Source organism: Mobula hypostoma, chromosome 26, assembly GCF_963921235.1.
Source record: "Mobula hypostoma chromosome 26, sMobHyp1.1, whole genome shotgun sequence".
Classification (NCBI taxonomy): domain Eukaryota; kingdom Metazoa; phylum Chordata; class Chondrichthyes; order Myliobatiformes; family Myliobatidae; genus Mobula; species Mobula hypostoma.
Genome location: NC_086122.1, coordinates 30,061,978 through 30,077,536, shown reverse-complemented (window position 1 = coordinate 30,077,536; position 15,559 = coordinate 30,061,978).

Genomic DNA, 15,559 nt, shown 5'->3' with positions numbered 1-15,559 from the left:
AGGGGTTAGGACATATATGAATGCATATGTGATAACCATTGGGATTTATGGTTCACCACACTGTTCATAGTAATTCTATATAATTACCAGTAGAAGTTATTACTAGAACTTTTGGAAGTACAATGATTATAGCGAACTTTTGTTTGTTTTACTTCTGTTCATTTTTCCGACATTTTTGGTTAAGTACTCGGTAATATTAAATAAATTGCAGAGAAATTCACAGTCATAACAAACCTTTTTTTTTTAGCATGAAATCACAGTCTTAATGTGCTCCCCATAAAATAAACAATTTAATTATAGGCCATGGAACAAATCAGCTCAGGGCCAACAAGCTTGACTGGTCAAACTGTTACGGAAATGGCAATAAAGAATCCTTCTAGATCTGTGTGCGACGTTATATGCGGGGGACCAAAGACAACGTGGTGCTGTACCATAGAGGCAGAAATGGGGACGCTGAACCACACCTGGGGCACACTAGAGAAGATGGCCAAGGACAGACAGAGATGGAGACCTTCATTGTTGCCCTAAATGCCAGCAAGTGTAACAGGCAGTAAGTAAGTGTGGAACAGATCATTGTGTGATGATCTTTATCTTTTTACTAATAGATGACTCATTTTGCCTACGAAGAGTAATGGTTTTCTTCTGCTTTACATTTCATTAGAAATTTATCTCCCTTAACGTAGAAAGATCGGTTCACACCCATCCTTCCCTATCCTGCGCCCCCGCCAATCCCCCTGGCCTTGCTCAATAATCTAAAACAAAATCATGGTTAACAAGTATATAAAAAATTGAGAACACAAAGGCAAACACAAATTGTGAATCTGTGTTTCAGTACTTGTGTGTACATTTGTGTCCGTGTGTATAGGTGTATAGGTCGGTGCGTGTGTTTTTCACAAGACTTACTTGATAACATAAGCAGCCACCATCATTCTAATGAATACTTTCCAGATTCTAAGTAGCACAAAACCACAGCCTAGAACAACTGATACATAGAGTCATAAAAAAGTACACCACAGAAACAGGACCTTTCACTCATCTCGTATATACCGCGCCATTTAAGCTGCTTACTCCCATTGACCTGCACCGGGACCGTAGCCCTCCATACCCTTAACATCCATGTACCAATCCAAACTTCTCTTAAACATTGAAATCAAGCTTGCATGCACCATTTGTGCTGATGGCTTGTTCCACACTCTCATGACTCTCTGAGAGAAGAAGTATCACCTCGTGTTCCCCTTAACCTTTACCCTTTTCACCCATGACCTCCAGTTATAGTCCACCCAACCTCAGTGGAAAAAGCCTGCTTGCATTTACTCAGTCTATACCCATCATAATTTTGAGTCTTCTACATTTCAAAGATTGAAATCCCAATCTATTCAATCGTTCCATGTAGCTCAGGTCTTCCAAATCTGGCAACATCCTTGGATATTTCCTCTGTAGCCTTTCAACCTTATTTACATCTTTCTTGAAGGTAGGTGACCGAGAGCTATAGATCAAGCTGCACGTTATGATTCTCAAAGTACAGTAGGTGTAAGAAAATCTGAACTGGGTGACCAAAAGCTTTATTAAAATTTATGTTAACAGGTTAATTGATATTTGGTGGTCTAGTCATTGGAAAGTACAAGGGAACCTGTGAGGAGTAATTTTATGGAGGAACTCAAGCCGATTGGCTTCTTTCCAAGTTTTTACCCTGAGAAAAAATCAACACTATGCAATGCGAATACATCTAAGAGGAAAATAAATTCACTCCCAATGCTGTTAGCCTTGTTTGATAATTTATGTTTCAAGAAACATATATACCCTGTGTATATCACAACATGGATTGTCTCTATGTTATTAGTAAATCTATGAATGTGATTGCATTGGTTCATTTAAATATTATTGTATCTTAATGTTATATTAGGAGACACACATTCTTGACATTTTCAAAATAAGGGTTAGTTTAGGGCATTGGAACATTTTCTTATGTTCTTATTGTAGCAGTTACTTTAAACAAGCTAAAGCTGCTGAGAGACGGAGGGTGGGGATCGACTCTATATGACACACTTCTAAAATATCCAGGTTCCAAAGTCGATAAAGGTACGTTTGATCCTTTGTTATGAAAACAGCGAAGACCAATAATCTTGTAGCGAAAAAAAACTAACAAAACTAAATTAGTGATATAGCATTCAAATTAGCAAAGTAACAAAGTTAGCGGTTGAACTAGCATATTCAAGTGATCAAATAATATTCCTCTACTAGCAGTCCCAATTAGCATAGTAAGTGATCGAACTAAATTAGTGGTCAATAAAAAAATACCCTCCCTCAACTAGACTAAATAACTAACAAATCACAGGCATGAATAAGTAACGATGCTCATTTGCTTCTACCGCGCCCCAATCCACATGATGATTACAATAATAAATGTGCCACAAAATACAATGCGGGCTGAAAATCGATACATGGGTCCTACACTTATATTCTTACGACCAACCCTATTACGTACTGTATTCCTAAAGAACGTTAATAATCCTCCTGTCTTAAATTGTATTTATTAAAGTTTAAGCAAAAATCTGCAGATCAATACAATAAAATAGGGAAAGTGCATCTAGATTGGATAATATACAGTCACAGGAGAAGATTGGGGATTTCTTGTGCTAAGAAAAAGTCAAGCGATGCTGGATACACTGATGAAGTTTGTAAGTATCCTTGGGGAGACATCATACTCTGGATGTTGGGAATCATCTGTGACGAAAGAAACATGGCTAACATATTAGTCAAAAACATTTCCCTCTTCTTTCCACTGATGCTGCCTGACTTGCAAAATAATTCCAGCACCTTCAGTTTTCCGAAAGGTAGAATATTTTTATCCTGAGTACTTATGGTCCTTTGGCTACTATACCTTCCCCAAATGATAGAAAACAGATTTTCACTTTAATGTTATAAAGCAAATCGTGTACTACCCAAAATGCCTGCTGTACTTTGCATCAAAGCAAATCAATATGTACATAGCACTTTCAAATGTTCCTAATAAGGCTAGACTATGTATAGAAAGACAAACCACATTCTCGCTTACTCTACTCACCTTCTCACCATGAAATTCTTGGTCATGGGTAATTAGTTTGCTGCTACAAATTACTGGGAAAGGTTTCCAGTTCCGGTTTCCTATTTGCTATCTGTGGGCTGAAACGTGGGATGTCTTTCCCACAGAGTGGGCAAAAGATTGAGCAGGAAGCTGATTTGGTTAAGCAAAGAGCGTAGCTGTGGAAGTTCAAGGAAGGTGTCGAAAATTACAACCCATTTCATGAGTTCTTTCTGCACCGTTGATCACAGTTAGTTCCTCCGTGGGGACTTAGTGATTATCAAAATGGCACGGCAGCGTAGAGGTTAGCACAGCCCTTTACAGTACCAGCCACCCCAGCTTCAATTCCCGCCACTGTAGGTAAGGAGTTTTTGCTTTCTCCCCGTGTCCACATGGATTTCCTCCCCATGCTCCGGTTTTGTCTCACGTTCCAAATACGTGCCGGTTAGTAGGTTAACTGCTCATGGTAAATTGCCCCGTGATTAGGCTGGGATTAAATCAGGGCTTGCAGGGCCGTGCAGCTCAAAGGGTCTATTCTGCACTGTATCTCAACAAACAAACAAATAAATAAATAAAAGGGTAAATGAATGAATGAATATGTATATAGGTAATTAAATAGATAAATGAGAATTATGGAAGGTCTTATGTATATTGGCACTAAAGGACAGAGTTAGACATTCTGTCACTGTTCCATTATTTGATCTGATCATGACTGATGTAAGCATTAACTCAATTTTTGACCTGCAGTGCACTACATTTCCACTGCATTTTGTTTTCGTTTTACTCCCTCAATGTACTTATGATCTGTGTGGATGGCACACAAAACAAAAGCTTTTCATTGTATCTCAGTAAACATGACAATGACAAAACAACTCTTACAAACATCAACAAACAACAGGAAATCTGCAGATGCTGGAAATTCAAGCAACACACATCAAAGTTGCTGGTGAACGCAGCAGGCCAGGCAGCATCTCTAGGAAGAGGTGCAGTCGACGTTTCAGGCCGAGACCCTTCGTCTTACAAACATCTGTCAGTCCATCCTTTTGCCAAAAAGGGCAGTTGCTTCCCTTATGTTTTATATTGACATTATTTAGTATAGTGATATATTAATAAATAATTATTTACAAGAAAATTTTTTACAGTAAAAATATTTACAGTAATGCATCTTCACTAAACTTGAAGAGATCGGAAAGCTTAGTTCCTTTGTCAGCTATCGCAGCAATTGGTATTGGATGCCTGCCTTTCAGATTTTTAAATGCACTGAAATGTATTGAAAGAAAGCTGTGATGGCCAGAGGATCGGTCTTGGATGGTGCCTCCTTCCTTGATTGATGAGAAAGTATTACTGATTGCAGAGGATGCTGGAGGAGAAAGTTCATCGTAAGCAGTATCCTGCATAAGGTGGTATCTAATCTTTGATACATTTTCTGGGCCCGGCAGAAAGCAGTGGCAGAAACGTCCTCACCCTCGACATCTGAGTGACTTGAGATCAATATCAAACCACTGTTCTTAGGGGATTGGTCCTGGATCTCCATTAGGTAACCCAGCACTCAGAGGAAGTGCCCGTGACTTGGCCAATGGATGGGCTGCCGTCCTCCTTGTTGTCCACCATCTACGGCACGAGCAACAAGTCATTTCATTCCTGTTTGCTGGGAAGCTGCAGCTTCCCAACTCCGAGCACCACGTCACTGGAAACCACAGCCTCTGCCTGAATCTCATGCTGGTCCTGAGATTCATGTAACTCACCTACCTTTGTAGGTTGTAACCAGCCAGTTTAAATAAGTTGTAATACATTGGTCAAATAAATTTCTCACGCTGCAATAAATATATCATTATTGATATGTTCATCTCTAATGAAAGGACAAGGGGACAGATTCAGGGTGGATTGAGGGGTAAATGAAATACTCAGAGAGACGTGCTGGCTGGCCTCCCAGTAGAGACTAACTGGGGGCAACGAGGAAAAGAATGTGTCTGGTTGATCAGGTAACAGAGGACAGTAAATACAAAATGGCAACAATCAGCACCTTGCCAACACCGAACAACGGCGTTGTGACCTCAGCAAGACCCAAGGGGGAGGAGGATATCTTTCCCCGAATCAGAACCACAAGCTCATGGCCATCAACACCCCGGAGAGTTACCTCGGAAGGAGGGAAACGTAGGGAGTCGGAAGGAGAGACAGAGAGAGGGGAAAGGCAGGCAGAGGCAGAGTGAGAGAGGGATTTTTCCCAGATTCAGGATGTTACTAAGAAGATTTGCAAAAAAAAACTAAGCATTTTCTTGAATGGTCACTGATGTAATATTTGTAACACAGTCAAGTTGAAAAGAATGAAACTGGAGATCAAACCATCTGATGCTACAGGGTATTAACAAAAGAAAATATCCAGCACCCACTACTCTGACCCAAGACTCAAGTCATAATAAATAAATCACTAAATCTAAACCCAGTCCCTCAGCCAAGCCTCAACCTGTAACCATCGCTCCAATCCCTACACACTAACTCTGTCTCTGTACAGAGGTGTAACTTGGTAAACTAACTCTAATCCCTAAATCTATGTACCGTCCCTGCCCCATAGCTGATCCGTGGAATGAACTCCTCCCCAACACTAAATAGTCATACCTCTATTTATAACACTGTCTCAATCACTAACCCAAGCCCGGTCTCTGACCCCAGTGCTCAACTCCCCGACCCCAACCCAGACTGTAACCTCACTTGTTTTACTTGGATTTTCAGAAGGCCTTAGACAATATGCCAGCCATGAGGCACCCTGGTAAGAGCCCATGGTATTACAGGAAAGGTCCTCACATGGATGGAAGATTCACTGTCTGGCAGGAGGCAAAGAGTGGTAATAAAGTGGGCCTTTTCTGTTTGGCTCCCGGTTACTAATGGTGTTCCAGAGGGGTTGACGTTGGGACCACATCTTTTCATATTATATCACAGTGATTTGGATGACAGAATTGATGACTTTGTGGCTAAGCTTGCAGTCGATACAAAGGTAAGTGGAAAAGTTAGTAGTGTTGAGGAAGCAGGGAGTCATCAGAGGGATTTGGACAGATTAGGAGAATGGGCTAAAAAGTAGCAGATGGAAAATAGTGTAGGGAAGTGTGTAGTTATGCACTTTTGTAGGAGGATTAAAGGCATAGATTATTTTCTAAAAGGGGAGAAGATTCAGAAATCGGAGGTGTACAGGAACTTGAGAGTCTTGGTGTAGGATTCCTTAAAGGTTAACTTGCAGGTTGAGTCAGTCGTTAGAAAGGCAAATGAAATGTTAGCATTCATTTTGAGAGGACTAGAGTATAAGAACAAATATATAGTGCTGAGGCTTTAGAAGGCATTGGTCAGACTGCATCTGGAGTATTGTGAACAGATTTGGGCCTCTTATTTAAGAAAGATGTGCTGGGATTGGAGAGGGGTGTAGAGGAGGTTCACTAGAATAATTCTGGGAATGAAAGGGTTAATGTATGAGGATCCTTTGATGGCTCTAGGCCTGTACTTTCTGGAGTTTAGAAAAATGAGTGGAGAATCTCATTGAAACCTATTGAATATTGAAAGGCCTAGAGAGGGTGGACTTGGAGAGGATGATTCATATAGTGGGGAAGTCTAGGACTAGAGGGTACAATCTCAGCATAGAGGAACATCCCTTTAGAACAGAGATGAGGAGGAAATTATTTAGCCAAGGAATGGTGAATATGGAATTCGATACCACAGACGGCTGTGGAGGCAAAGTCATCGGGTGTATTTAAAGCGAAAGTTGATGGGTTTCTTCATTAGAAAGGGGGTCAAAGGTTACAGGGAGAAGGCAGAAGAATGGGGTTGAGAGGGATAATAAATTAGTTGTAATGGAATAACATAGCAGATGCAATGGGCCGAATGGCCTAATTCTACTCCTATGTCTTATGTTCTTATGGTCTTAATTTGCCTTTAATCTATTGGGCTTTATAACTTGACCAAACTCAATGTTAGTATTGAAAGCAATACACACAAAATGCTGGCGGAACTCATCAGGCCAGGTAGCATCCATGGAAAAGAGTAAATAGTTGATGTATCAGGCCAAGACCCATCTTCAGGACTTAATTAGTATTGAAAATTTATGTTGATCAGTCATCTCAAGCTTTATGGGAAGAAAGATTTCTACAATCCTTTGTTCCTTCATTCTGCTGGATCTTAAATTTCCTTACGTGTGTGTGTGTCTTTCCTCTGAGATTGCAAGATAACACAGAAGAGCATGTGCGAGTTCAGCAGGTAGGGGCAGGGGCTGTTCTGCAAATACAATTTCTGGTCAGCAATGCATAACTCAATGCTTGACAATAAATCTGAAAACAGTAATACACCTACAAGGAGCGTTGCCACAAGAAAGCAGAATTCATCATTAAGTACCCCACCATCCAGGCCATGCTATGTTCTTGCTACCAACATCAGGAAGAAGTTACAAAGCCTGAGATACCACACCACCAAGTTCAGGAATAGTTATTACCCATCAAGCTCTTAACTGGCATTGATAACTTCAATCACCTGAACTTCGAACTGATTCTATAACCTACAGACTCCCTTTCAATGAGTTTACAACTCAGGTTCTCAGCATTATTTTTTTTATTTGCATAATTATTTTATTTTTCTCGTTAGTTGTTTGTCAGTCTTTGCGCATAGCTTTTCATAAATTCTATTGCATTTCTTTATTTCCCTGTAAATGCCTACAAGGAAAAAATCTTAAGGTAGTATATTGTGACATATATGTACTTTGATAATAAATTTGGTTAGACTTTGACTTTGACATATATTTTGTCTGTGCTGTGCTTCCTAGCTCTGATGGTATTGGGTTTGCTGAAGCAAAGGTAAACTCAAGCAAAGACCTTAAGCACCATCAGATATAAATAGCCAAGAGTACTCTCAATAAAATGAGATTATACTGTAACTACCTAATCTTCAAAGACAAGTTCACTTCCCTGTTTATTCCCATGGTGAGGTTAGCTGCCATTACACACTATTCGAGCAGTGGGTCACCTCCCACTACCAAGAAGAAGATACTTCTATCTAACAAAGTAGTTTAAAACAAAGTTCATTTATTTTCTGTGATATACATTTAAATCCAAAAAAAATTCTTAAAGGACATTATGAACTTTCAAAGTATTTTTGTCTTAAACATTTCCAAGTTACAACAAACCATTTCTAAACACAAAGGGCAAAGGGTTTCTAAAACAGAGGTACAATTCCTATCAACAAAAATGACATCCCAGTGATGCAGACAAACAAATCATCTGTTGCAGAATTCAAAGCTAGAGGAACAGATTCTAGTTCACCCCATGATTCTTCCATGCTTCTCACCCCATGACCAATAAGCCTAAACTGTTGTCTACATTTATTCTTCCGCTTGGGTGACTTCACAAGCATGTGATATTGCCTCAGTTACACTTTTTTACATAAGCAGCAGAGAAGACTTTTTAGGACATAGTTACCAGATACCTCCCATTAATTCTCTAAAGCTAACTTCACTGAGTACATAAAACTCCCAACATTAATAGATCAGTTCTGGTATACTAAATGATATTATCCATCTGGTCTGCGAGCTTCCTTCAACTAAGCAATTTAGTCTGTTTTTTTTCTGCTTTGAAACAGGCCAAATTAAATAACCCATTGTCTTATACTGCACCTTTTGAGCAGCAAAAAAACAGGTGCAGTGGGCTACATCTTACTTTCTACAGATAGAACATCTGCTATTTGCAGGTCTTGTGTGCAAAACTATTCTAGAGACAGTACCTTTTTATCTTCAAACTGATTACTGCTTGACATTACATTTTAAGAATTGAAGACTAACTCCCATTTGCAACCAGAAACTAAACAAAAGAATATTAGTTGAAAGTTTATTTACATCGGCCTAGTCTTACAAGTGGCAGCTGTAGTGCTTAGAAAGCAAGCTTAGCAAACATTACACCCACTGGACCAGGAGGCTAATATCCATCATGTAGTTTAGGTGATTAATACATAGTATAATAATTATGTTCATGGGCTGGCATTTTCCACTTCATTTTTCTTCAAAAAGATTGGTGTCAATATTTGTATCAAAAATAAAGACACCAAGGAATATTTTGAGGAAACGGGCATATGATTATCTGTAGCAGCACATACAGAAAACTGAAGGAACTCAGCTAGTGCAAAGAGGGGAGAGGCCAGACAGGGGAGTAAAACAGTAGGGTAAGAGGGGGGAAAATACTTTTACTGGAAGGAGAAATTGATATTCATGCCGTAAGGTTGGAGGATACCCAGACAGAATATAAGGTTTTGGTCTTCCCCATGGCGCAAAAGGAGGCCATGGATTGAGATGATAGAAGGAGAATGGGAATTGGAATTAAAACGTTTAGCCACTGGGAAGTTCTATTTTTGGCGGATGGAGCAGGGATGCTTGATGAAGCAGTTCCCCAAATTGTGTTGGGTCTCACGGATGTAGATGAGGCCGCATCGGAAGCACCAGATGACCCAAGACAATTTGCAGGTGAAGTGTTACCTCACCTGGAAGGACTGTTTGGGGCCCTGAATGGTGGTGAATGGCCAAGTGTAGGATTTAGTCCACTTGCAGTGAAAATTTCCAGGAGGGAGATTAGTGGGGAGCGATGAATGAACAAGGGACTTCCAGCATCTGCAGACTTTCTTGTGTACATGGTTTTCTATTGTTGGTTGCTAGGTTATCCTCATAGTGACAAAATAGAAACCACTGTGACATCTAGAGCATAGTGATTACTTCCAGAGGTCCACATAGGGTGGTAATATCACTGCAGATAATGGTCCTGCTGATCCTGGAGAGGCCTATGTTCAGCAGAATTCCACTGACCTTTCATCTCTTTGGTTTTGCCAGTGGTGAACATGTTATAGACATTGACTCATACTGTTCACACAGAGTCTTGCATTTTTATACTGACCCAATGAAGAGAACATAAGCTGCCCGGCTAAGCAAAGAACACTGAGCATAGAACAGAACATGACACAAACAGGCCATTCGGCCCACAATGTTGTGCTGAACCAGCTAGAAAGCATCTCAACAACACCCAAATACTAATCCCTCCTACCTACAGAATGACCATATTCCTCCATCTTCCTTACATCCACGTGCCTATACAAACATTTCTTAAAAGCCTCAAATGTATTCGCCTCTACTCCAGACATCAATGACTCTCAGAGTAAAAAACGTACCCCACTCATCCCCTTGAACCCGCCCCCCTCTCACCTGGTGGAGAGAATTGCTAAAGAAAATTCTTAGGGATAGGATATATGAGTATTTAGAAACCCATGGCCTAATTAGGGAAACCCAGCATTGCTTTGTGGAGGACAGATCATGTCTTACCAACATGATTGAGTTTTTTGTCAAGGCAACATGAGAGATTGATGAGGATAGGGCAGTGGATGTTGTCTAAATGGATTTTAATAAGGTGTTTGAGCAAGTCCCAGAAGATTAAAATGCATGGAGTTTCCATTGAGAGTGGGGAAGATTCAAACAAGAGGGCATGAGTTGAGAGTTAAAGGGCAAAAGTTTAGGGGTAACATGAGGGGGAACTTCTTTACTCAGAGAGTGGTAGCTGTGTGGAACAAGTTTCCAGCAGAAGTGGTTGAGGCAGGTTCGATGTTGTTGTTTAAAGTTAAATTGGACAGCTATATGGACAGGAAAGGAATGGAAGGTTATGGGCTGAGTGCAGGTCGGTGGGACTAGGTAAGAATAAGCGTTCGGCACAGACTAGAAGGGCCAAGAAGGCCTGTTTCTGTGCTGCAATTGTTATGTGGTTATATGGCATATGGTAGCAAATTGATTGTTTGGATTCAGAAATGTAGCTGGGTGGGTTAGGAAGTTTGCGGGTGATACCGAGATTGGTGGAGTTATGGATAGTGTGTAAGATTGGCAAAGAATGCACTTCAATATAGATCAGTTGCAGATGAGGGCAGACAAATGGCAGATGGAGTTTAACACAGGTAAGTATGAGGTGTTGCACCTTGGTAGGGCAACTGACAGGAGATAGAACACAGTGTTACTGACCAAAGGGGTCTTGGGATCCAAGTTCAGAGCTCCTTGAAAGTGGCTACTCAGGTCAATAAGGTTGTTAGAAGGTTAATGGAATGTTTGCTTTTATTAGTCATGACACTAAGTTTAAAAGTCAAAAGGTTAGGTTGTAACTTTATAAAAACTTTGGTTAGGCCACATCTAGGGTATTGTGTACAGTTCTGATTGTCCCACTCTAGAAAGGATTCCGAGGCTTTGGAGAGGGTGCAGAAGATGTTTACCAGGATTCTTCCTGATTTAGGTGCCCATTATTTCCAATCAACCTCATTTTGGAAATGGAGCATTGGAAACCTTTTCAGAGTCAGTCATTATATTCCTAGCTTGATATGTTAATCACATAGGAAATCGATCAGAACATTCCAGATGCTGCAGCTAAAATGAACACAGCTTTCTGACTGAGGCATGCTAATAATGTAAATGTTTACCATCATTTTATGTTAGACCAGAAATTGTTGCCAATATCGTAGCTTTGATTCCAAGAAAGGAAATAGATCATTCAAATCTAAGTTTGTATGTTCAGAGAAGAAATCAATTATTTAAAGAGAAATCTTGATGCTATGTAGACATCAAAGTAAAACATCTACCAATGAGAAAGAAAAAGCTAAAAACACATTTCCTTTGCCTTTCTAAGCTGAGACTGCATTGTCTGAAACACGTGTCTCCACACTTCATAAATGATTTCATTCCTGAAACACAACAATCATGCCATCCATTGATTCAGATGAAGACAACAGTGTATTCAGAATCAGAATTAGGTTTATCATCACTGGAATGTGTCGTGAAATTTGTTAACTTAGCAGCAACAGTTCAATACAATACATAATATAGAAGAAAAAAATTTAAATAAATAAGTAAATCAATTACAGTATATGTATATTGGAGAATAAAAATTGTGTGAAAACAGAAATAATATATATTGAAAAAGAGAGGTAGTGTTCATGGGTTCAATGTCCATTTAGGAATCGGATGGCAAAGGGAAAGAAGCTATTCCTGAGTTACTGAGTGTGTGTCTTCAGGCTTCTGTACATCCTGCCTGATGTTATCAATGAGAAAAGGGCATGCCCTGGCTGATGGGTTCTATAGAAACATAAGAATTAGTTATCACATGATTCTACAGCTATCAGTAAGATCACAGGTGATTAATCTTGGGCTACAACCCCACCTCTCCACTGGATCCCCATAATGCGTGATTCCTCTACAATCCAAAAAAATTAACTCAGCCTCGCCTAGAATGACTCGGCATTCACAGCTATTTGAAGCAAGGTTTCTTAAAATTCACCAGCCTTTCATGGGGGGGAAAATTGCTCATTTTCTCTGTCTTATGGCCAACTCTTGACTTGAAACTTTTTTATAGACCCTCACCAGAGGAAATAATAAACAACATTTATTCTAATCACACCTTAGGAAAGATGTGAGGGTGTTGGAGAGGGTGCAGAGGAGATTGACCAAGATGGTACTTGGGACAAAAGCATTTTAGTTATGAGAGACTTGGAAGGTTGGGTACGTTTTCCATGGAGTGGAGGTGGATAAAAGAGGACATGACTGAGTTGTAAATAATGTGAAGGGTCATCATCATCATTAGGTCCTGTGTCATATGATGTGGGTTATCATAGTCTTTAATCTGCCTGTGGGCTAACACCCTTCACACTGTTGTTCTTCCTCTTTTCTCTATCCGTGACCATGATTGTTCTTGGCAAATTTTTCTACAGAAGTGGTTTGCCATTGCCTTCTTCTGGGCAGTGTCTTTACAACATGGGTGACCCCAACCAATATCAATACCCTTCAGAGATTGTCTGCCTGGCGTCAGTGGTCGTATAACCAGGACTTGTGATATGCACCAGCTGCTCATACGGCCAGCGACCACCTGCTCCCATGACTTCAGGTGACACCATTCATGGGTGGGGAGGCTAAGCAGGTTCTACTGTTTCCTAAGGGTGACCTGCAGGACAGCGGAGAGAAGGAGCACCTTGCACCTCCTTTGGTAGAGACCACCCCACCACACCCAATATGAAGGTATACTTAGGATAAACTGTAAGAAGACGTTTCCTATATCAGAGGTAGATAAAAGTAGAAGACGTAGGTTTTGTGGGGGGTGGGGGGGCAAGGGTGTCCATTTGCCTGTGGTGCCCCTGTTGTTTAATGTAATCACTCTATCAAATGTGTTCACAGCACTGGATATTCATTCGATGAGAAATGGCATGAGGTTTAAACAAGGTATGAAAGACAAAAGCTGAGCATTTGACATTGTGTCTTTGGTACTTTGCTGACCGTTGTCCACCACCTGTGAGCAATGGCTGTTTGGCATTAAAAGGGCACTGCTGCTGAACTGATATTAACAAGGGATCAGAAACAGATGAAAATCTTGGCTCGAGGTTTGTATAAGAATGACATCAGGACAATCCCTATTGGTGCTGTAACAAAAGAAACTTAGTGAAATCAGTAGGCCTCCACACAACTTCCAAAGAAGAAGTATACGATTTCAAAAAGATTAAGGAATTAGTAAAAAAAAACATATCTGAATGCCACATGGTTCTTTGTAAGTTATCATTCCACATCAATCTGAGTGTCTGTTTTCAAGGGTACAATTATACATTGGTATCTGGAATAAAGGACTTGCCTGATTCAACTTTTTCCAAATTGCACACTTCTTAAAACTTTCATCTGTGCTTGGTGGCCATCTGAGTTGAGAAATAAATTGTGCTTTAAAGCTTCCCAGATCATCCATCCAGCCTTTCATTTGGAATTACTAAATTTAAGAACTTAAATGATACATTACTAATCTGAAAAATCCCTGGTCCGTGAACCTGGAATACTCATGTATTACTGAGCATGTGATATCATTACTTTTTATGTGGGTGTGAAGATGAAATTCCTTGGGGAGAGCCTGTTAAAAGCAAATGATAATGTAGAGTTCTGTTGAGAATAATATGAAATGTTACAGTGATTCCCAGTGGACCATAGATATTTCATAATAATGACGCTTGTTGACTAATGCAAACAATTATTTTAATGCGTATCAATGTTTCATGACTGACAAAGCAAATAGCAGTGCAAAAATGGGTAAGGAGTCCTCGTATCTTGATTGTAATGAATGAGTGATGGGTTTAGTTGTTCTCAGTTTTAATCTGAAGTAATAATGAATGTTATTACAATTTTAAAAGACTTTTTACAACTTAGGTCAAAAAATGGCACTTGAGAACAGGATAAAATGTGGCCCAAGAGGGCAAGATTACAGGCACAATGGAGACCATCTGCATGGTGTACCATCTTTCATATCACATGCCGGTGACAATAAACCCGATTCTGATTCTGATTCTGCTCTTGGCTTGGAAATGTATCATCATTACTTCAAAATCCTAGAGCACCCTTCTTCACAGTACAACAGACTGAGGGAATTCACAAAGCCGATCTCCAACCACTCTATCCTATTGCTCCAGCCGATTTTACTATGGTCTCACAGAATCAGAATCAGGTTTAAAATTACAAGTATAGAGGATGTTGTGAAAGTTGTTGCAATGCAGAAGCAGTAAATTGCAATGCATAATAATAAAAACTGTAAATTGCAGTAAGTACATGCATGCTTAACTTTGTTGAATATTCCGTGGAGAGCATTCGGATTGGCTGCATCACCATCTGCTATGGGGGGGGGGATCTGCAAAAGTTTAAAGTAAGTTGCAGAAGCTTGTAAAATTAGTCAGCTCCATCATGGGTACTAGCCTCCGTAGTTTCAAGACATCTTTAAGGTGCACTGCCTTAAGGAAGACGACACCCATCATTAAGGATCCCCACCTCCCAGGACATGCCCTCTTCTTATTGTTACCAATGGAAAGGAGGTACAGAAGCCTGGAGGCATAAACTCATTGATTCAGGAACAACTCCCCCCCCATCCCCTGCTGCCATCTGACTTCTAATTGAACATTGAATTCATGAACACTACCTCACTATTTTTTTATTTCTGTTTTTTTTTCTTTTGCGCTACTTATTTTAACAACTATTTAATATATTTTTATATATATACACACACACTGTTATTCATTTTTTTCTCTAGACTATTTATCACGTGTTTCATTGCACTCCTGCCGTAAAGTTAAGTTAACAATTTCATGATATGTGCCAATAATATTAAACCTGATTCTGATTCTGGTATATAAAAGTTACATTAAATAAGTAGTGCAAAAAGGAAAAAAGAGAGTAGTGAGGTGGTGTTCATGGGTTCAATGTCCATTCAGAAATCTGATGGAAGAGGGGGAGAAGCTGTTCCTGAATCATTGAGTGTGTGCCTTCAGGCTTCTGTACCTCCTTCCTGATGGTAGCAATGAGAAGAGGGCATTTCTGGGTGACGGGGGTCCTTAATGATGAATCCCGCGTTTCTGAGACATTGCTTCTTGAAGGTGTCCTAGATGCTGTGGAGGCTAGTGCCCAATGTTCTGCAGCTTATTCCAATGTTCTGCAGCTTATTC